At 37.2% G+C, this 22,582-nt stretch overlaps 1 long non-coding RNA gene across 2 annotated transcripts in view; it reads right to left on the reverse strand.

Annotated features, from left to right (window-relative positions):
• Positions 1–17,810, reverse strand: part of LOC127059400 (uncharacterized) — a 32,492-nt gene extending 14,682 nt beyond the window's left edge. Inside the window, exons 1-4 of one of the 2 annotated variants that reach the window (XR_007777152.1) lie at positions 17,672–17,810; positions 15,906–15,985; positions 14,585–14,672; positions 5,809–5,900 (exon numbers count right to left, since the gene is read on the reverse strand). This is a non-coding gene — a long non-coding RNA (uncharacterized LOC127059400). Of the gene's footprint in view, positions 1–4,938; positions 5,052–5,808; positions 5,901–14,584; positions 14,673–15,905; positions 15,986–17,671 lie in introns of those variants that run through there. The other variant, XR_007777151.1, reaches the window with a different exon arrangement.
• Positions 17,811–22,582: the final 4,772 nt, after the last annotated feature.

Consider the following 22,582-nt stretch of genomic DNA (forward strand, 5'->3'; position numbering starts at 1 on the left):
ATGTTGAAAATCATAAAACTAGACTAAACCATGAGGTCACAGAGGTATTTCTCTATAGGTATTGGCAGTAAGAAGGAGCTGTCTTATGGTTTTGTAGCAAGGATTACAGATAAAACATCCATAACCTGACAGGCTTGTTTCAGGAATGATAGCTGTCCACTTTTTAATGTTTCATTTAATTTAATTTTAGTGCCTTTTTAAATAGTCCTTTGCCACTGCTTCCTTGGTAGAAATGGAGAACAGAAAATGGGTGTGGCAGACATAAACATTTCTCTGCCCTCTAAGCTGCATTGCATGGGACCCTCAATCATATATGACTTCGTATCTAGGGGCATTCTGAATTTCAGAGCCTTTGAGGGGTTAAGGGTTGCAGTTCAAAAGGCAACTGTGGGGCTTTTTACTGAGCATTGCCTTCCTGTCTAGATATAAAATGTTGTGTTTAATAGTTCTGCTTCCCACTCTTTGGAAAATTCTCATATTAGTTTTTAATTATTATTTTTCACGTTATTCAAGCAAAAATTACCTCAGGTTTTCAGAGAATGAAGCAAATACCCAAACACACCATATGTGTGCTTGGCTACCAATTGATGACATAGCTGTATAATGGCATAGCTGCATAAACAGTACAGAGGGAGGAGGTCAGTCTGAGAACAAAAAAATTATCTAAAGGCTACGATCTTGTTTATGAACAGATTGATTCATGTAAATTCACTCAAAGTTGAGAATTGTTTAAGGATTCTGTTATGCAAACAAATCTGCTATACACATTGTTTGCAAGATATCAGAGTAAGTACTGAATCTCCATCCTACATGGCTGGCTATATAAAGCATGGCTTTGAGATCATTGGTTAGTAGATTTAGGCTGCAGAAAGTAGTTTTATTTGAATATCAAGAGACTTTATGATTTTACTACAAAGAAAAATTTTATATATAAACAAATCACTTCAGCAAGCCCTAAATATTCATTAATATTAATGAACAATATTCATATTAAACATAGATTTCTTGCTTTAATGTTGCATTTTAAATGTAATTGAAATGTAGTTCTATGGGATACCGATAATGTTCTATTTTTATTTAATGAGGATTCCATATATCTACCATCAGTGTAGTATTTACCTGTCTTACTGAATAGATTTTACATGTTCTTAGAATTTGCAGTATACTGCATGCATATACATCATGCCTGCTTTTGGTCCTGTCATTTTTTTGGGTCTCATAATTTTATATGGTTAGCAACAAGTCATGACAAGATTCAGTTACAAGAAGAAAATTCCCCGGCTGAAATCTTGACCTGTTGGGCAAAAGAAATATATGCAGAAGTTGCAATTAAGGACAAGATTTATAGGTCTAGGACAGCTGTTGAATGTTAAAATTTAAGCCTCAATTGCTCATTCATGTGGTAAGAAGTGAACACAGATAATTCCAATATTGTCTAAATCTGTATAAAATACTTATGGCACTGCTTGAGTAGCTGCTTAGCATTTGCTGCTGAAATCAAGACCATTTATAGCAGTGTCCAAAGGATTTACTCCATCCAAAGTGGGTGAAGTAGGTGCCCAGAATTCCATCTATGTACATAGCAATTCCCTGTTCCACTGGCAAAATAACCCAGTTGGTTCATGGAAAATGTCATGCAAGTAGAAGTGTACAAATGCACTGAAAGGTGAAGGGCATCACAGACTAAATTATTATAAATACCTGCTGCTGTGTCTTACAGATAAACCGTGCTGTGCCAGGCTGACTGGCAGCGCTTTTATTTTGTAGTGACTGTATTTAATTTTATGTAAGAGAAGACAGCAGCAACAGATATTCACTCAGGGAATGACTGGGCAGATAGTGAAGGCTACAGAGCATTAGCAATGCTAAGAAGTCTCAAACAGTCCTTAGAGGAATGGGAGTTTCATAACAAAGTCTGACTGTGTCTCAAATATCATGCTGACGTTTGTCAGCAATGAATTTCCCACACTGTGGGAGTTTTAAAGAATGACTTATTGGCTTATTGGCCTACTCAACCCATGCATGCAAATCCAAAGAGACAGATTCACTACATTTTTGCATGTCCTTAATATTCCAAAGCCTTAGTATTCAAGTATTGCTCACATGTTGGTGAGCATACAAATGCGAGAGTGTGGGGAAGAACTGGGAGCACAATCAAAACAAAAATTACAAGACAGGTCATTGTAGTCAAGTGTGTTATGAGGCAGCACAGAATAAATAAGTCATTCAGAGCAAAGTGTCTCATTCTGGAAATTAGGACATATTAAAGGATCAAGCATGATTTTGTAGTTGTGAGTTACTTGACTGAGATTTTCATTCTGTAATTTTAAAGCAGTGTCAGAAAGAGCAGCTAAAGCTGCTTGCTTTGCCACACTTAATCTTGAATTGGCAAGTAATTTTAGTGTTGGAATGTCCTTCAAATATTTCTCTTTCCTTTATGAAAAATACCATTCCCTGTTCAGGGTGGATTATCCTGGCCTAGTGACCTGTCCTCTGGAGTATCATCCCAGGATGTCATCGTGCACAGCCCTCAGCTCCCAGCAGCACTGCAGCCCCGTGGAGCGCACGCCGAGTTCAGGGACCATCAGCTATCGAAGATTATTGATCTCAGGGACAACTCAGAGCTGCCAGGCAGCTGTCACAGGGCTGGGCTCTCTTCAGCCCACTCAGCCTTTCCCTCCCCCAGAGCAGTTCTTTAGGCTTCTGGTTAAAAATGCCCACACATGGAAGACAACACCCTTGGTCAATAGGGATTATTAAAGCTTTCTCGGGACAGCTGAATGAAGCCCAGGTTTTTTTGATTTGGACTGTATTAAATTTTTCTATCAAAATACACTTTTCATTGAAAGTGATCTATTTTCTAATAATACTTTAGTACACTAAATGAAAATTTAAACCCACTTCACTACATAGATGAATATGTAGTAATTTTTTCATTGTTTCCCACTTTTTTTACTTTGTCCCATCCTTTCCAAGTTTTTCCAGATTAAAAGGTACATAATGTGAAAGGCATGAGTAAAAATTAAAATGGAAAGAGCCAAACCAAAAAATCTACAGATAAGTACTTCTTACATAAAACACTTCAAAATTCTTTCAGTGATCTGAATGAAAGGAAAAGAGGCTTTGTAAAACACAGTATCTATATTTCCACATGTAACATTTTACATTTGAAATATTTTTTTATCTGTTTGGAGAAGCCATGAAATTTTGGAAAAGAACTGTACAAATACTTGAAAATTACATCCCTGATGAAGTTAGTCTTCAAGGCAGCCAAGCATTTGTCATCTATGTGTAGGTCTGTTACACAAAAATAAAAGTACTCACTGGGGGAATTCAGGTGGACTTATTTTTACTTTTTTCAGGCAAGTTTGCTGCTACTTGGGTGTTAAGTATTATCAGAGTTCTACAAACTTTCAAATGAGTGTAGGAAGCACACACTGAAGGGCTTCCAGGGCAGAGGGGGAGCATCAGGGAAAGACGAACAGGTCACAGACAGCTTGAAAGATGAAAGAAAGATAGCAACATGTGTATGGCTCTCCTGGATACTTCCAAACTGATAAAGAACAAAGCAAAACATAAATCAGTGACAATCAGGTTCACAGGTTTCACTGTCCACTCCTAGAACCGGGATTCTCAAGGATGGACACGTCTCAATATTTGTGTTGCCAGTGCACAGAAATCCCCTGCTGTTTGGTAATGCTGCTTTGCTGCTGATGCCAGCACCATTTTTCTTCATTTGAGGTACTGGGGGTTAATACTAGGTGAGATTTTTCAGCCTATTTAACCATGTGTTGTGAGGTTGGTTGACCTTTGACTGCTAAGTGCTGACAGGGTCCTGTGAACCCTAGAAATGATAGCAGGATCTACTGGCGAGGTGCAAGCAGATAAAGAACAAAGTAGCACTAAAATCAGCAGAAGCCAATTAGGGCACTCCCACTTCAAAAAATTTGCAAGGAGGAGAGGAAAAGACGTGAGCCATGATTATTATGCACATTGGAAATCTGTCACAGTCATAAATTTGAAATAAATTGCTACAGGAACTGGGCAACTTGTTAGTAAATGCTCCAGACCTGGGGACTGGCAAAACTGTATATCAGAGTAATTGTTTTATCAGGGTAAATACAAAGACCTGTTCTTGCCACATCTGCATTATATTTTGGCATTCCATTTCTAGTGCAAGAAAGTTTCTCCTGTTTTTGTTTTTTTTTTTTTTTCTTTTTTTTTTTGTAAAATAGGATACTGGGAAGAACTCCAAATAAATAGCACAGAAAAAATGGGAGAAATCTTGCATTGACTTATCTTTCTTCCAATTTGAACAGGAGTTCTATACTAGTAATGAGGACAAAGAAATCCTGGGAGACAGCCTTGAGCCTGAGAAATGGCTGCAGGATTCTTGAGCTGCTACAAAAGTTTGTGTGCAGAATTAATGATTAAGTTTCAGGTATCTGGGCACCCTGCAGATTCATTAATTTAAAGAAACTGTAATCAGTTACTATTACATAGCTGTTTCTTGATCCCCCACACTAGAGATAAAATCATTACATAGAAAAATAGTTATTTCTGTCATTTTATAGATGGCAAAACCAAATATGGGAATGCTTTGATGCATTGATAAGAGTCACCAAGAGTATAACCCAAGGCAATCAATAAAAATGCCAACACACTGCTAAAAGTCAGTGTAAGCCTGAAGAAGGGGCAAGAAGAAACAATATGTTGAAAACTGCCCTTTTCTTAGTGCAGGGAAGATTTAATTTCTTCTAAAACTCTGACAGGGTCACAATGACTGACTCAGGATCTTAAGACACAATTTTCAAAGCATCTGGATGACATGAAGGAGCATATTACTCTCAACACCCAATGAAACACTGTTATTCTATTACCTTGTTCCTGTGGAAAATGCTGTTTTCTCTCAAGGCTGTTCCTTGTTGGGTCACTCACCTGACTGATCTCCAGAAAAGAAAAATACAAAAATGTTCGGGCAACTCAGGGTCACTGTTTCCAAAGCAAATTGTTTGTTCTTGCCTGATGCTGTCTTCTGTTTTGGATTTTGCCTGGAATAAATAATTAGGACTTCTGAATACAGCTATTTCATGTATTGGTTCTAAGAACTCCATATATAAAATATAAAATTCTTGTGAACAAAAGGTGAATGTATTTTTCTTGACAGAACAAATCTAAAGGTAATGGGGACATTTTCTGATTGTGCAGTCACACAGGTATGTGTATTCCACTTCTTTTGAGAAGCTGAATGACACCTATTTTTTTCAAATTTTCTTCTTCTTACCTTTTTTTCATATATTGTTCAACTGTGCTGCATCTGAAATGTGTGGTATCTACAGGGAAGACTTATTCATTCACCAGATTTTGAAAGTAGAGGACCCAGCCCCAAAACATCAGAAACTGTGTATAATTAATACAAGCAATAATTTTCATGACTATATTCTGTGCATTTTTGTGATATTTTTATTACTAGTTTAGGAGTAATTGGAAAAATATATAGGGGATATATATATTTTTCTACAAGTGGTTTTGGTAGTGGATGTGTTTTTGTTCTACAGACTGAGACAAGTAACCTGAGAGAAGCTGAGTTAGTTCATTGATCAAAATATTAATTTCTGAAAAGTCCCTAATATCATAAAATTGTACAAGGGGGAAGAGTATGTAAATAAGACAAGCACTTTCTGTTGTCTCATTCTGTGTATAAAGATTTTTATTAACAGAATAAAAAAGTTAGGATATGCAAGATACTGAAGCAACACTAAGAATCTGGTTATTTTCCTGTCTTCCATAACTTTCTGCCTCTGCTGAATTATGGCATGTTGTGTTTCCCACCACCTGTCAACAGCTATTGAATGTGCCATCCAAATGTTGATTCATCAATGTTTTCAGTAATACTGCTGCTGCAAGACAGAAGAAGGGTTGTTAAGAAAGTCGGTTGTTGGAAATAAAAGCAGACTAGTTGAATGAAACTTTTTTGTTTTAATTATACTCTAAGTCTTCCTTTCCTTCACTGAAAAAAATTAACCTGCTTCTGGGCTGAAGTTGCAAACACAAGCATGAAATTCAAACTTTTATTTGAAAACTATCAATGAAACACCTAACATAAAGTTTCAAATTTCTAGAGTAAGCCATTTCATATTGATTTCTTTTTAGCAGGGAAATGTTATGTGATGGGAAGTTAGTAACACATTTGATGTGTTAGTTTCCATTGTAACACCTAGTAGGGGCTTCACTGATGGGCTGGAAGGCACTGGTTACTAGCTCAGTACTCCACACTGAGCATGGCAAGAAGCAGCTTGTGGTAAAGGAGATAGAGTAAGTTCAAAGATTATGGGAGCAGCCAGAAGAAATCAGCTGTGTCCTATAAAGTCAGAAAGCCAAGTGTGAATGTGAGTGTTCCTCTCTGATGGACAGTTTGTTAGAGCCTCTCAGGGATCAAACACATTTCAGTGTTTTCCATGCACTGGTGTAGTTTCTCATCTCCTTTGTCAGGAGTATCACAAGGACATGCCTTACACAGCTCACAACAGGGATCAGAATCCAAAGTGAGGCTCTGGGACATATGGGTGCTGTCTAATTTATACACAAACCACAAATACATCATCACTGCACAGGATGCCACCCTTGCTGCTCACACTTACTCCTCCATGTGAGTTGTGACTCCCCTACAACACTTTGAGCAAGGGCAATAACATCCACCTCTTTCCATTTCCTTGCACTCCCATATCTACTCTTCCTCTTGTGATCATTTTCAGGGTCAACTGTGTTATTTGTGCACAGCTCAAAATGTCACTTTGTCACTGAAGCTGCTCCATAGCCCCTGGGGTGCTGCTCAGGCTGTGTCCAAATGCTTTGGATTTGGCATTAAAGGGAGAAATCCTGTCTGGCTCTTTTTGGTCACAACAGCACTCCCAGCCAGCAGCTGACTCAGTGCCTTCACTTCCAGGCTGTGAAGAGGAGTCACTTACCCTGATTCCAAAAGCACTATTTAATAGTTTAGGTCGTGAGTACAGATCTTATCAAAACCCTGACTCTTCTCAACTCCTCTGCTCTTAAAAATACCATTCTTCTCTCAGAAACAAAAATTAAATAGCTATTGTTTTAACATTTCCCCATAAAATGCCTTTTTTCACTAATGAAGAAAGATTTTCCAATTTTAGGCTACTATGATTCCCATTGGGTGAGCTGACAATATTTACAAAAATCCTTTACTCAAATGTGGTGTTGTTCTTATCTAAAGTTATTCTCTAAAGAGAAATAGCTTTAGATAAGAAAAAAAAGGTATGCATTATTATAAAAATTCTATTTTACACATGAATTTTATTCAGATCACACAGATAAATGTTTAATATCTTCATTCCTTATTCATGCAAAGTAAGGCAGGTAAAAAATCCTTGGAAATACATGCATTACACTTGGAAATTTAGCTACTCTCTGTGTAATGAAACTGGTTCTCCACATTAAAAATACACCTCAGTACAGTGCTTGAGGGCTTAGTGGAGTGTCTGGTGTGATCCCTATGTGTTGCCAGGTAAATGAATGCAGATTTTTTTTAAATGTTATTAAAAATTGTTTTGTTTATACCTCATTAATATTTCATTAGTGATGTAAATTTCTGATGATCTGTTTCGGTTCACCTGAGTTGTGAAACATTTAGTGAAAAACAAACTGGCACATGTCTGGATTAAAAAAAGACCCCAAAACTCTAAAGGGATTTTTCTGGTTTACCAAAACACTTTCTTTAGAGAGGTAAGAAGAAATACACAATTCTGTGACTGATATAAATGTTATGATGCTTTCATTCCAGTGTAAGTATAACTCAGCTCGGTTGCTTTTACAGTAATATTCTATTCTTGAAATACATAGATGGAAAAAAAAACCCATAATTTGTTTGAATTGATCTCAATAATAAAGGCAAACCAAATAAATTTCAGGTTTAAAGGAGTTTGAAATTTGGCATATTTTCATTGTGATAATCATGCATTTTATTATATTAATGCTAAAGGCCCTTGTTGAAAAATGTATTTCATTACTTTGAGCCAGTGACTGAGTTACTGAGCATTCAGATACAACCACAGGAAATTGGCATGTGTATCCTACACAGAAATGGGAGGAGACAGAAAAGGCCATTCAGAAAATTATACATATATGTGCATTTATGCAGGGCATTATGATTACTTCCCTTGGCACAGAGATACCCAAATAAATCAAAAAACTTGTTTAAAGAATAATAATGAAAATTTTTGATTCTACTTCACTGTGTGAGGATGATGGAGAGAATATATCTTCTTTTATTTTCCTCAAATTTCTATTAATAAATCATCTGTGTGATTTATTTAATATAATTTGTACAGCAGCAATAATGTAATACAATTATAGAATGGTTTTGGTTAGAAGGGATCTCAAAGATCATTTAGTTTCAATTCTCTCACAATGGACAGGGATGCTACCCAGTTCACCAAGTTGCTCAGGGCCCCATCCAACCACGAACACTTCCAGAGATGGGGCATCCACACCCTCCCTGAGAAGCCTGTTCCAGTGCCTCACCACCCTCTGAGTAAAGAATTTCCTCCTAACATGTCTTCACATTCTCAAGTTTTTCCAGTTCTCCCCAGATATCATTCCTTCCTCCTGTTGAGTCAAGGAACCTCTCTTCACAATTGCAGGGGCCACTGCAATTAGTGGATCCCTCCCTTGAGAGATGAAATAAATGTGAAGAATGTCTGCAGGATTATAAAGATGTTTGCAATTTAATTTTCCATTTAAAGGAAGTTCATACTGACCAAAAGCAGTTTTTAGTCCAGGCTCCAGACATGCATTATTGGACCTTTCATATGCCACCAAGGATCAATACCTGGAAAACGTTATGCTTTTTAGGGTTTTAGTTTTATATTGAGAAAGACATGCTGTAGGGTCTAGGACATCTCACACTTCAGTTGGTCAAAAAGTCTTACAGTTTTCTTCTTCAATAAGTGGAGAACAAACATGAATTCACAGAATTCAAGATGATAAAAAAGTGTTAAAGAAACATAGAAAACTAAAAACAAATAGAGAAATTACCAAACATGTGATGTTTTGATAATGAGTTGTGCCAGGCTCCATTTCAGACAGAACTGTGTCTATGGCTACATTAGTCTGAGCTGTATCACGAGAGTGAGAGAGGATTCCTGGAAGGGTGGGATACAGCTCTTCCCACAGCTCAGTGCTCACATCCCTGCTCCTCATACTGCCCATGTTTCATGCTCAGAGTACAAAGAGCCAGGGCTCCCATCTGGGCTGTGAAAGCTCTCAGAACTTCCTCCTCCCCCAGTGTTTATTTTCTTCTGTCATGGTATATTCCCTGGTATACAATACCTTGGGCTGACCTGGCAGTGAGAGATGGTGCCTTGCATTGGGCGGGTCAGTAAAAACAAGTTTGACAAAGGAAGCACGGAGCACTCTCAGCATGGACAAAGCTTTGCTGCAGTCTCAACCATGGTGGTAAAGTCAGAGAGGTGACAGATTTAGACAACAGGGCTAGGCTTTCATCAGTTAACTCTGATCAAGTGTCTGAAGGTCCCAGATAACCTCCTTGACATCTGAGCAACAGAACAATATGTAAATAAATCTTTCATCACACAGTGAAATTTGAATAAGCAACAATTATATATTAATTACAAATATATAATATTATATGCTAAATATGTTAGTGAGCACAACTCACCAAAGGCACCTTTGGACATAACTGAGAACCTCTTTCTGTCTGTGTAAAGAGGTCCTACATTTGCACCAAGACTTCTTTGTATTGCTTTGTTAGGAAAAATAGCCTGTAGATATAGGAGAGAAGAAGCCCTAAAGAAAATTGACATTTGCAGTGCTGGTGCTTGTTTCTAACTAAGGAAACTGTATTCCCAAATACGTTTCTGGCACCTCTTCAGTGAGCCTAAGCTCGATGACATTTCAAGTTGGACCCATATGCAGCCTTCCCTCTTCCCTGGTTTCCTTGCTACTCTTTGGGAATATTGATAACTTTTCAGTTTCTCCTGCTGCTCTCTTCCAAACCTGCTAAAAGCTCCCTTAAAATTTTTTTAAAGAGGGAATAAAAAAAATACCCTACAAAATCCAAAATCATAGCAACAGCCAAGGAGGGGACAACATCTAATTGGTTTTTTTGCAGCATATCTGAACTTCAGAGGTTTTCAATCAAACTAGAAAGTTCAAAACTGATTTCAGACTGAAATAGTAATGGCAAGAGGACAAGTTTCCTTAAAAGAAAACAGACAATTCTCTCCCTTTGCAATACCTGTGCAGAAATCACCTACGCCAACAACACCGTTCCAAGTTGCAAGCCTTAAATTTATTTAAATTTTAATTGTAGAATTATTTGTAGCTTGTAGAATTATTGGTAGCTCTGCAAGGTCATCCATTGATATCTGATGCTTTTCACATCAGCTAAACCAGCAGCAATCTTTGGGTGATGTTTGAAGCACAGGAAACAATACCATAAAAGTGACCTTCTCTTCAGATCCCATTCTCAAATGTTTTGTCACAAAACCTGAGGCTTGTGTTCTAGGCGTAAACTTAGTTTACATTACACAGAACAAGTACAGAAGACAGTATCTTCATAAGGAACCTTAGGGTTCTATGCCATTTAGCTAAGACTGAATATGGCAAATATAGGAACAAGCATAGGAAAGGCAGCTTTCATCAGCTAACACACACAATATCCTGTGTGTTACACATGACTGCACACAGAGTCACACAGAATCATAGAATGGGAATGGCATATGATTGGTACTAATACTTGTGGCCTGATGGAGGAACTTCTTTTGTTGAGTAATAAAACTCTTTCACTGAAGTGAGGAAATAAAATCCACAGCCATTCAGCTGTTCCACCACACATAAAGGAAGGTGGTGAAAGGTTGAAGTTTATTATATGTGGAATGCCTTTGGGGCATACAGTTTGTCCCCCCAGTTCATTTTAACAGCATTCTCAGGATAGCATTCCAGAGTTTATTTTATATGCTATACACATTTGCTCCTCTCAGATCACACACTCTGAAAGTTCCCCCTCTTATCAGGTAGAAGATATTTGTCTTACCTCAGCCCTTTGGCCTTATGAAGACCCTTTGCTTTCCAGCAGGAAGTTTAAGAACTGAATTAATATGAAGGATTTTAAGAACATGTCTCAGAAAGATGAAACCCACTCAGGACGCATTATAGGAAATAATTCATCATTCCACTTCTTGTATACAATCAATAACACTAAAAGACTGTCTTGTCATCTTATCAGGCTACATAGGTTTTAGCAGTTCCTTTATTAAGCCTGGAAAAGAAAGCAAGGAGAGGGGGATTCTTTGGACATCCAAACACAGTGTCACACTGAGTGTGATCCTGACACTGCCCAGGGAACCTGCTCTCCTTTGTTTACAGATGGATCTGTGATAACCCGACAGCTCAGATGGAAGGTCACTCCAGAGGACAAGCAGGGAGTTCTTTTCCATCATCCCTGAATCCTGGAAATGGCGGGGTTGACCACCCTGGGTATCCAGGCTCTCTCTTAAATTCTACTTTTCTGCTGACAGAAGTATGTGGAATGTGATCAGCAGATATTTGGGCAATTTGTCTTCTCTTACAAAGTAGGAGGAAGAGGGACTGGAGGACAAACCCCTGTGAGCTATCTAGAGGGAATTTTATTTCAATAGGTAAAATAATAGAGCCATGAAATTTTACAGCTTTTTGACTGTTGAGATAGCAATTGTGCAAGACTGTTCTGGATATCCATGCTAGCAGGTGTATACAATCATTAACACCATGTGTGCTATCAGAACTGCACTAGAGGCAGTAAATGTTATCCCATTGACTGACCTGAGCATGTCCAGGCCAGGATTTCACCCTCAGCTGCTGAGTTTGTGGGTGCCATCACAAAGGATTTGCTCTTCCCTATTCACAAAAGTACAGCTTGAGCAACAGGCTAGAAATGCACTACAGCTTCTCCAGCTGTGGTGAACCCTTACAGCCCTCCTCAGAATGATCACCAGGAAGCATTCACTTCTGGAAGACCAATAGTTCATCTTGGTTATCCTGAGTCATTCTTCAGATGACAGTGACATAAACTGTTACCTCAGAGGAAGGTATAAAAACTTCTTCAACAGCAGTCCCCGAATAAGGTGCCTACAAATTTTCCCTTTTTTTTCCCCAATACTTAAAATATGGACTTTAGTTTCCTGTATAATCTTCAGGGCTTTCAGCCTTGCCAGAATCCTAATAATCCTTATCTATTATTGAGTTTTCTGAATAATTTAACCCTTTCTTCAGTCTGGATTAAAATATATTTTAGATCTATAAGCTATCCAGACTTTTGACATGTCACATAAATGAATGATTGCCTTCCATTGTTTCTAAATTGTTGTCAAACCAAAGCTTAAAATAAAGTGTAGTCAGTTTGTTTCAAGTCTCCTACTAATTAACTTTAGATTTATTTGCTCTTTGACATTTATCTGCAAATGGTTTTTATGATTGTTTTTGGCACACATCTAAAGCATATCATCTATGATTACATTGCTTTGTCCAACTACCAACAAACTGACACTTGACATAATTTTGTTAAGTCACCATTGGTTTAAGGTTGATTTTTTCTTTATCATATTTAATCTGTCCTAGAGGCAATTTTCTCCTCAAGGTGATTATTTCTTTCTTTCTGTATTAAGAGAAGTAACTGCTAAAAGAATTAATTCATCAAGGGAAATAATTATACTTCGAAAATCCATGTGTGCAATAAAAGCCACAATTAATGCATAAGGACAGGTTTGTTAACAGCAGCACACAGGTTTCATTACTGACAGGTGACTGTCAATATTTTTATGCATGTCTTAGTTCACAGAGAAATGTTGATGAAGAGCAAATGTCTTACTCAAGTTGTAGATAAACCCTAGATTAGGATACTACCACATCTTTGTGAGAAAGAGAGAATTCAGCTAAGTGCTGTGTATTTTTTTGGTTACAATCATATAGTTAATTTTGGGTTTAACATAAGGAAATGGCAACAGATTTATTAATTATTTCACATTGAGATGATTTTATATTAAAGAAACAATTATATACTTCAAACTTTCCTCCTCAAGCAAATTGGAAACAAGAATCAAGAAATAAGATTTACTTTATTACATTCAGAGTTAAGGGATTTATTTTTATAGAAAAGTTTCAAGTTTATTTTTAGAAAGCATACAAGCTTAGAGATTATATGAATACCTTTGATTCAAAATAGGAAAATCTGAGTTCCAGATGGGGAGCTGGGCATTCCACCTCTGCAGTGGCCTGTGTCTCTTATTCCAGATAATTTTTCCTGTGTTCATATATACTAACATCTAATAGCAGATCCATATGAATGACCAAACAAATATGATGGGGATAAAATCACATTAAAGCAATACACCTCAATATCCATGTCCTTGGCAAACACTCCACTAGGTATTGTGCAAGAGCCTGTGCTTATTTAGTTGTTACATAAGTGATTTACTTGTCATGCTTTTCATTTTATGCAACTTGGTGTAGTTATGCAAAAAATAAATTTATCATTATAGGATAATTTAAGAGAAAAAATTGTAAAAGCTACATTACTGTGTGTAAATGGTCCATGACATGAAACAGTGAAAATTTAAAGGTGCTTATTCTAATTTAGAAGTTTATACTAGAAATATTACTTGAAACATTAAAAATAATTTGTTAGTAAGGGTGAGATCCATCTTCCTTAACTTTTGGCATGTGAAGCAAAATACAGATTATTTAAATGAATTCTGCTCATGTATTAGAGACAAATTGAGTTGTAAAGGGCAATTTAGGTCTTGTCTTTTAGACAGCTCTCTCAGAATAGGGTGAAATTTCCACAGGAGGTATCTGTCTTTCTCCACTGAAAACTTCCAAACAACCTCTTAAACCCGATGTCTGTCTATTAGATGGCAAAGATAAATGAGATGAACATGTAGACACTGTCTAAACCAGAGCATGGTGGTCTCCAGCAAGCTCAAGGACAGTACAGCTGTGCACCTTTCCCCAGAGTTTCCAACTCAGACAGATGATACTCAGCTACACATCCCACAGAGAGACACCAAAGGGGCTACTGTGAACAAGGTCTTGGAAGCACACGTCCTTTTTCCAAGATATTCACATTAAAGCATTAAAGGTGATTGTGGGGGGAGGGGGGTGTGGAATAATGTTTTATGTGTCAGTTGCTTGTTTCTCTAGTTCACTTGCTGCCTACATTTCTCGCTATTTTATCATCTCTGTGTGTTAGGGCACAGGTTTTACTCTAAACTTCTAAATGAAAAAAAATCACTCAGTGGGCCTAACTCCAGGACAGAAATGCATTTTCAAAATACCCAGAGAGTAGTCAGTGGTTAAGAGGATGGCTTGTCCTGGTCAATGCCACTGGACTGAACTTCACTTCTGCAGCCCATCTGGAGCTCTTCCACTGAGCCACCCTCTGACAGAGCCATGTGAAATGCCTCTGGTGATGATCAAGGCCTCTGTACAAAACAATGTACATGTGCATTATCCATCATTTTAGTAATTTCCCATTCAACTCCAGTAACCCCTGTTTACCTACCAAGATGTAGGTGGCACAGACAGCATGCTGAGAGGTGATTTACTTAGACTTGGCTGTTCACCCATCACTCTCTCTACATCTCCATAACCTGTGAATTGATTGTAAAATAAATTTTACCTTCATAATCCTGAATCTAATGCAAAAGTATCCTGACCAAGATTAATCCATTTCTCATCAAAGGTTCTTCAAAACTACAGCTTGAGAGATTAATTCAAGTCGCATTTCCCCATGCCTGAAGAAAGTTCATTAAATTCAGCATAAGAAAAAGAGCAGGCAGCTAGAATGGAGTGCCAGATGTAAAAAAAAAAAAAAAACCAAACCAAAGATAACTGAGTACAGCACATACAAACATTTTTTATGATTCTTGCTTGCATTTTGTCTGACAAACATTTAATGCCTTAAGTTTCTAATTACTACTCCAGTCATAAGAAAGTATTTATTGCAAGAAATCTTGGGAACCTACAGAAAGCTTTCCATGCACTAGATTTGATAGTGTTTCCTCTGATAAAATGTCATTGCTTTAACCCGTCTTTCTTCTATTTAATCACTTTCAGAGGCTCATTAGACCAAAAGGAAATAAGCTCTAAAACTCAAACCACATGTCACATATAAAGAACAAAACAACAACAAGAAAAATTACAGACTGTGTCATTAGTTTCAACATTGTATGCTATCTCAATAATAAAGGAATTAAAAAGGTGTTAGAAATACCCTTTTCAAATGGGAAAATGCATATGATTTCAAGGTTATGGTTCCTATTAACCCACACATAATGGGAGTTTTCAAGGACACTGCACAAGTGAATTCTTGCCTTACAAGGACTTCCACTTCACTAATAATGAGTTTCTGCTACTTGTAATCTTTTGAAATTAATATAAATTCTACACTGACTTTCCACAATAAGCAAAATCATGTATCCTTCATTCTACAAAGGTAAATAGAATAATTAAAATTAATTTTAAAAGTTTAGAGAGGTGAGTAAGTCTTAGATTATCGGGGCATGTAAGACCCACCAATATGATGCATGAATAAACTTTCTTCTTACAGAAATAACAGGCAACTCATAGAACACCACATCTTAAACGGTATACCCAGGCAAAAATGTACAAAATTCAGAGGAATAATTAAATGAGTGCCCAGATTTGAGGCATGCTTAAGCCATGAAATTTTACAGAGATCTCCATTGCCTTGTAGTTCCTTTAATGCATTTTTCCTTGGTTGTCTTTTATTTTTCACATGTCTTTTTTATGGAACTGCAGTGAACAACCATAAGGCATCTTCAGGCTACTCAATTTCTAGAAAAAAAATCCTGGATGCTTACCTGACTGCCAGAGAGCTGATTTCAGAGGGGGTGTATTTGGACACCAGCAGATGTAGATCCATGTTCTATTTGCTTACATACTGAGAGGAAAACACAAACACAGAAGACACTGGAATTGTTCTATTTCTGAGTATTTTCCTGATCTTCAGTGTTCTACTCTCCTTACCCCTCTTTTTCCACTCTTGCATTGAGATTAACCATACTCTCAAATTTTATATTCACTTAATTTCTGGAGGAGGTGAAATTATCTTTTAGATCTCCATTAACTATTAAGCAAGGTCCCTTTGAATGTGCCTAACTTGTAAAGCTATTTTTCATCCATAAAAAGATCTGGCAAATCAGAGCCCAAGTAATGTCAAATATCAATGACATATTAATCCTTCTAATTTCTATTTTTTAAAAAATGTAGACACTATGAAGTGTTAGTATTTTAATATAAATTTCTAAATAAAAATACTAGCTCTAGATGAGTTCATGCTTTGGCTGGAGGTGAAAAAGGATCACACTGATTTTCAGTATATTTTTATTTTTATTATCAAGACCTAGATTACCGAACTTTCAATATAATTTTAAGTGTAACAAAAATAAAATTGTTAATTTATTTCTTCTGAGTAGTTACAGAAAAAAATCAGATGTCTGATAATTGTTTCAATTGTGAAAATAAGTTAAAGATATATGTCAAACAATTATTTTGTTTTAAGGTATAAAAAGCAAAATAGTGCCCAGCAGATCATATCTCCAGCCACTATTCCCCACTCCTTGGAAAGAGTTAATACTCTTTTCCAAGTGTCTCAGCCAGCTTTCCTACCTACTCACACACTGACTTAGCAACTTTTTCTGTATTGACTTCTTCTGCTGCCAGAGAGTGTCAGACTCTCAACTCTATTCTAAACATTTTCTTCTTGCAGAGCTTGTTCACCCAATGTGTGTTCACTGGATTGTGATGTGACTGATGTCTGCATTTTAGGGTTGAGATGTTTCATGAGACACTTTCTGCAAGAACCTTTAGCTGATTTAAGAAGGATAAACTGGTTTTGTAGCACTTTCCTTGTTGGGCAGCCTTCTAAATACTGAAGATTTGACAGTTGAAGGAACCAGAAAAAAACTTTATGAAAAAACTTTTAGAAAGAAATATTACAAATGGGCAGATTTGAACAATGCAGTCGCAGATTCATTATGTGTTTGGGGTTTGTTAAATACAAAAATTTACAATCTCTAAGCCCATATGTGTGTTGGTGTATGTGACTACATGTGCAAAGGAGACAAGTATAAATTTTTCTCCAACAAGTGCTCATATGGCCACATTCAGTTGGCAGCACTGGGGCATTTAGCAGCATGATTTGACCCATGAGAAGAATGCTCAGAGTATTTCTCAACAATGGCTTTGCCCTAAAAGAATATTCACTGAAAAAAAATATATGCACTCAGCTACTGTCCTAGTGTGCTCTGCTGAAAATATTGCTTTGGTAAAGCTTCCAGACAGGATTTAACAAGGTGAGAGAAGAGGCAGGATACACCACTGCTTGTTCTCTAGGGTAGGCATCATTTCATGTAAAAGGCAAAATGTCAATAGAAACATGCTACTACTCCACATTGCAGAGCAGATCTAAGAGGTTTAGTGCCCCAGAATGTTTGGTATTCCTTTTAAGCCTGCAACCCGGGGGAAAAAAAAGTTCTAAACCCCTCATGTTTATTTGAATAGATGTTGGCAGGATAATTAAATGCTCCCTTCAAACATCCTGGTGGAAATATTAAACAGTAATTACCTTACTCAAGTCGTTCCTTTTGTGAGACGGGGAACCACCTGACTGCCAGCTTTCGTTTGCCCTGACACAGATGCAAAGGCTCTGCTGCCTTTCCGAGCTGTTCACACACTTTCTTCCCATGAGAAAGCAAGCAGCGATTGAAACGCGGCATTTTCTCCCAACTTGCGCACACAACTGCTGCTTGTTTCAGAGAGATGTCAACTAATTTGAGCAACCTCTCCAAAGAACTCTCCAAACAGAAATGTCTTTCATAAATTTCCGGGTCAGCAGCCCTTGGTAGCCCAGGATGACTATTCCAGTCCTGGAGGCACTGAAATAGTTCCATATAAATAGAAACAGCTTCTGTATCACATTGTTGCCTGAAGCACAGCATTCAACACCTCCTTGCACATTAAAATATCTCTCCATGACACAACTTTACACAAAAGAGTGTCTTTGACCATATGGTCTCTCTTTGATCTGTTGATTTTCTTTACTCTGATCCTGTCATTTACTGAAATATTTATGTCTTCTGGTCTGAAGCTTTAAATGGTCTGCAGGAATAATGCATGCAGGAGCCTTCTCCTCTTCTACTCTATTTGAATGTCAGCAGATGTTGAAGTACCCTAGTGCTTCATGAAGCATTTCTATTGTGTGGGACTATTTGTAAAAGAAAACCAGCATCAAGCTCTGTACAACAACCACCTTTTCTCTTTTCCTTTCCTCTTTCCTTTCCTCACCTTGATAACAAATATTTACTGAATCCCCTTCTTTAATAGTACTTTTCCTTAAGTATTCTGGGTCTATTCCAATGTTTTTGGAGGTCAGCAGAATTGCTTTCAGTGACTCCTATGAACCTCTGATACACTGCATGTGTTAATTGCTGATCCGAAAGTGTTTAATAACTATACATGGCTGCAGCAGTTAAAAAGGAAAGAGTGACAAGATGGATGGGAAGGAGGTTTTGTAGTTTCAGATTAAGAGATCTGTATTTAATCAGCCCAATATTTCTGTCCCCTCCCAGTCTACTCTCCTTTTCCTTTACATCTAACTCGACAGAGGACGACCCAATTGAAATTGAAGGCAGTTTTGCTGTTCTCTTCAATAGTAAATCTGATGTTCATTCATCATCTAAATGTAAGGATTGTAAATAATTTATAAACCAATATGTAAATTGCTCATGAAGCATGTTATTAATATGTTTTTTTTCCTGGGTATATTGGGGTTTGAGAGCTCCTAGCCAAAGCCTGCATTTACTAATAATAAAGCAAGTCAGGTAGGCTGCTCAAACCAGATTGAGTGAGTGCAATGTGGAATAGAAGCTTCAGACTGAAACTGTCTTTTTTTCAACACATTTTCAGCATAGTTTTTGAAAAATAGGACTTTCTAAAGCACCTAAGAAAAACAAGTGGTTCATTTGATCATTTCTTTAATTTGGCATTTAGAAAATTATTTTCTTTTAGAGAACAGTAGTGATAATTATTTCCTTTTGTGTATGACCAAAGAGAATCCCTGTTTTGTGACATTCATAACGAAGGACAACAGAGCCAAAATCACTCCAACACTGCCTTACTGAAGTAGGTAAAGAGTACTTCTCAGTTTTCTGGAGCAAAACAATTCATGTGGTCAAATACAGAAGCACTATTGTTGGTTTCATATCACGATCATCACACTGACATACAAACTTACACTGCCATGCTAAAATTTTAGACAGGCTCTTTGGTTTTAAAAACAGTAATTGTCTCCTTGATCACACTCAGGAAGCTTAGTAAGAAGAGTTTGATCTGAAGTTGTAGGCCTTTTAGTTGTGCCCAGGTGTCTGGACCCTGACCATGTTTTGGTTTTTTAACCTTGATCTGGAATGCTGTGAGCTGAATAGTCTTTATCATATGAAATTCACCAGTTAGCTGGAGGGCCAGTCAAAATCAAGGAGATTCCCCTTGCTTGTGTAAGGACATCTTCTCTCCACCCTGAAAATATTCTCCAAGAGATTGTGCACATGTGAATGATTCCAAAGTGGATCATGTCCCATAGACAGCTTGCAATAAAAGTGCTTGAAGAAACTAAACAGTGGTTGTTTTCAGAAGCAAAGAATAAACCCAAGCCTTTGCCTTTTTGGAGATCAAGCTTCTTGTTTAATTTGTATGTCAGACCTAAGAAAGAGGAATTGGGAGGATAAGCGGTCAAGTCTCTAAGCAGTATATTTTAAGGTGAACCCATCTGCAAAAAAATCACCCTAACTTTTATGTTTTTAATTAGTCTGAAAAAAAATTAACAAATTCAGATTAAACCAAAGAGATTTTAAAATTTCTTTTTACAAAAAGGAAAAACTAAACACACATTCTTTCATGCAATATAGAATGCTTCATCCATATCCACTGAACTATTTGTGGGAAAAAAATTAAGGAAAGGGGATGGATTTCTGAGAGAACCTTCTTATCCCTCTTATCTCATGGATGAGCAATTAGAGCACTTGCTGGGATGTGTGGCATCCTCCCATCCTGCAAACTACAAGCCTTACAGCTTCAATTCCTTTTGTTGGACATGCTCCTTTTTGCATGGAACAGCCAAACATTATTGTGCCAGTCATCAAAGAGATAATAACGACTCCATAGCCTGATTGGCTTCCCATAAACAGGTTGGTGCTTGTTCAAATTCCTGTCAAGGAAAGCTGCTCTTGTCCAAAAAATCTTCAATATGAACAAGAATTCTAACCAAGAAGGAATGAGAGCTCACCTGAGTAACTCCCAGACAATGAGGCTAAATCAGCCTTCAGTGGGACAGAAGATGAGGGGCAAAATCCTTTCCAAAAAAGATACAGCTGAACATACTTCTCCTGTTTTTTAACAAAACAAAACAAAAAAAATTGTTTAATTTAGACAAATTTTGGAAATAGTTCCAGGTTCATAACAGTAATATTCCAGGTTAATTTAAAGTTGGCAAAAACTAGCTTTACCAACTAGATTTTCCCAACATTTCTGTTGTTTAAGAAAGTCAAAATAAGTAATTTATCAATATATAATATTTAAATAAACACAATACCTTAGAGCAGCCCTTACAGAAAAATCTAACTCATGTAGCAACCAAGAAATAATTAGCAAGTTGTTGCTCATGATTTATCTGTTGCAGTTGCTATTGTTGAAGTAGCTATTACAACTAAAACAACAAGACTTTATCTGTTCTGGCAGGTATTTAAAAGCCTTGTCGCTTTTGAGATAGGAGGCAGGTCCATAAGTATGTAGTAAGTAAGTATGGCTAGCATCACAAAATTAACTGCTTAAAAATATGGAAATACACAAGAAAATATTAGCATGACTTCTGAAATGGCTTCACACACCTTTGCAAACTCAAATTACATTTTTTTAGAAAAGAAAACAGTCATGTACTATAAAAATAATAGAAGAACAAGAAGGAAATGGAAATGTGATGGTATTCAATAAAGAAATGACAATAACTAGGATTATATTACTAGGACTATGTAAAAAACTCTCATAGCAGCTAGATTTTCTAATGTGTAAAACTTGAAAATATTACCTGAGCAGAGTAATTTGAAAAAATGCAAACAGCATCAAAATTAATTTCAAATTTTTGCTTTTTTAATGAAACATTTAGGCAAGTAGTTTATTCTTTGCCCCTGAGAATCAAAACAAATACTTCTGCTGAAAAATCTATATTTTTTAGAAACATCTCCAGAATTTAATTACCCATCGTATTATTTGTATGTTCATATACACTACAAGATAATAATGAAGATAAAGCAATACTGTATTTGTGGTTTAAACTGATTTTTAATTAATTCAAGAAGGAATATTTTGCTTGTGGTAGTATATCATGTAAGTATATTTCTTTTATTCCTCTGAGACACTTGGGGTGGGATACTACTAATTCAACAAAAAAAAATGTGGCTTCCTTCCTCACACATATAGTACTCTTCAGTGAGAGTATTTATATTATTAGTTTAAATACAGCCTTAGATCCCAAACTATTTCCTAAGGATTTCCTTTGCTCTTATCGTGGCTTTGGAGGCACTGCCAGCATTTGGCAGAAAATTGTGCACCTAAAGAAATTAATCCCACAGCAAGATATGTCTCACTTGACATTAGAAATTTAAACTTTGAAACGTAGGCTGCTTTTCATAGCTGTTTGAGCTTCTCCTACAGTGAGCGGAGAAGAGCAGCGCGTTCAGGGGCTGATGCTGCCCATGCAGACCGGAATGCGGGGCGAGGGATGCTCTGCCCGCCGGGCACGGCTTCCCGCTCAGCATCAGCAAATCCCCGCGGCTGCCAGCTGTGCCTGCAGCTGGGGGCCAGCAAACACAATGCTTACCCTGCCCTCAGTGGTGTGACACACGCATAAACACCTGGTATAGGGTCAAAAGAGCGTCATTCAAGTGTTACTGTAGGAATTAATACAGATGGTCCTTATCTCCACTTTGCTGAATCGTAGGCATGAATTTCAAAAGAAACCCTTATCTCCCCTGGCTTTATCTCCCGCATAAAACAGAGACTAGAACTGAGGAGCAGAAGGCAGGAATGGACTCTTTCCTTCTTTCCCCAGACAGGAATAACTTATCTGAACCAGAGGAGTCCACATACCTTCTATTTCATCTTCCTTCTAAATCACAAAATCACCTCAGCATCATGTAATAAGTTTAAGACCACTTAAACGACAAATTTGGTCACAAAACTATACTGGCTAAATCACAGCATTGAGAAGAATAGCCAAGCTGGGGCTAAAAACTTCAAAAGTTACAGAATGTAACTGGAAGTCTGTCCTGGCTTCTAACTGTTCTCACTGCTAGGAAAATGGTCTTCATTTGAATTTAACAACATTCAACTTCCAGCTGTTAACTTCCAGAAAGGCCATTGTGGTTTCTCCCCTAGGGACAAACAGCCTTTCAAGCTTAGTTTTTTTGGCTTTCCATTGTGATCA

Source organism: Serinus canaria, chromosome 3 (assembly GCF_022539315.1).
Source record: "Serinus canaria isolate serCan28SL12 chromosome 3, serCan2020, whole genome shotgun sequence".
Taxonomy (NCBI): Eukaryota; Metazoa; Chordata; class Aves; order Passeriformes; family Fringillidae; genus Serinus; species Serinus canaria.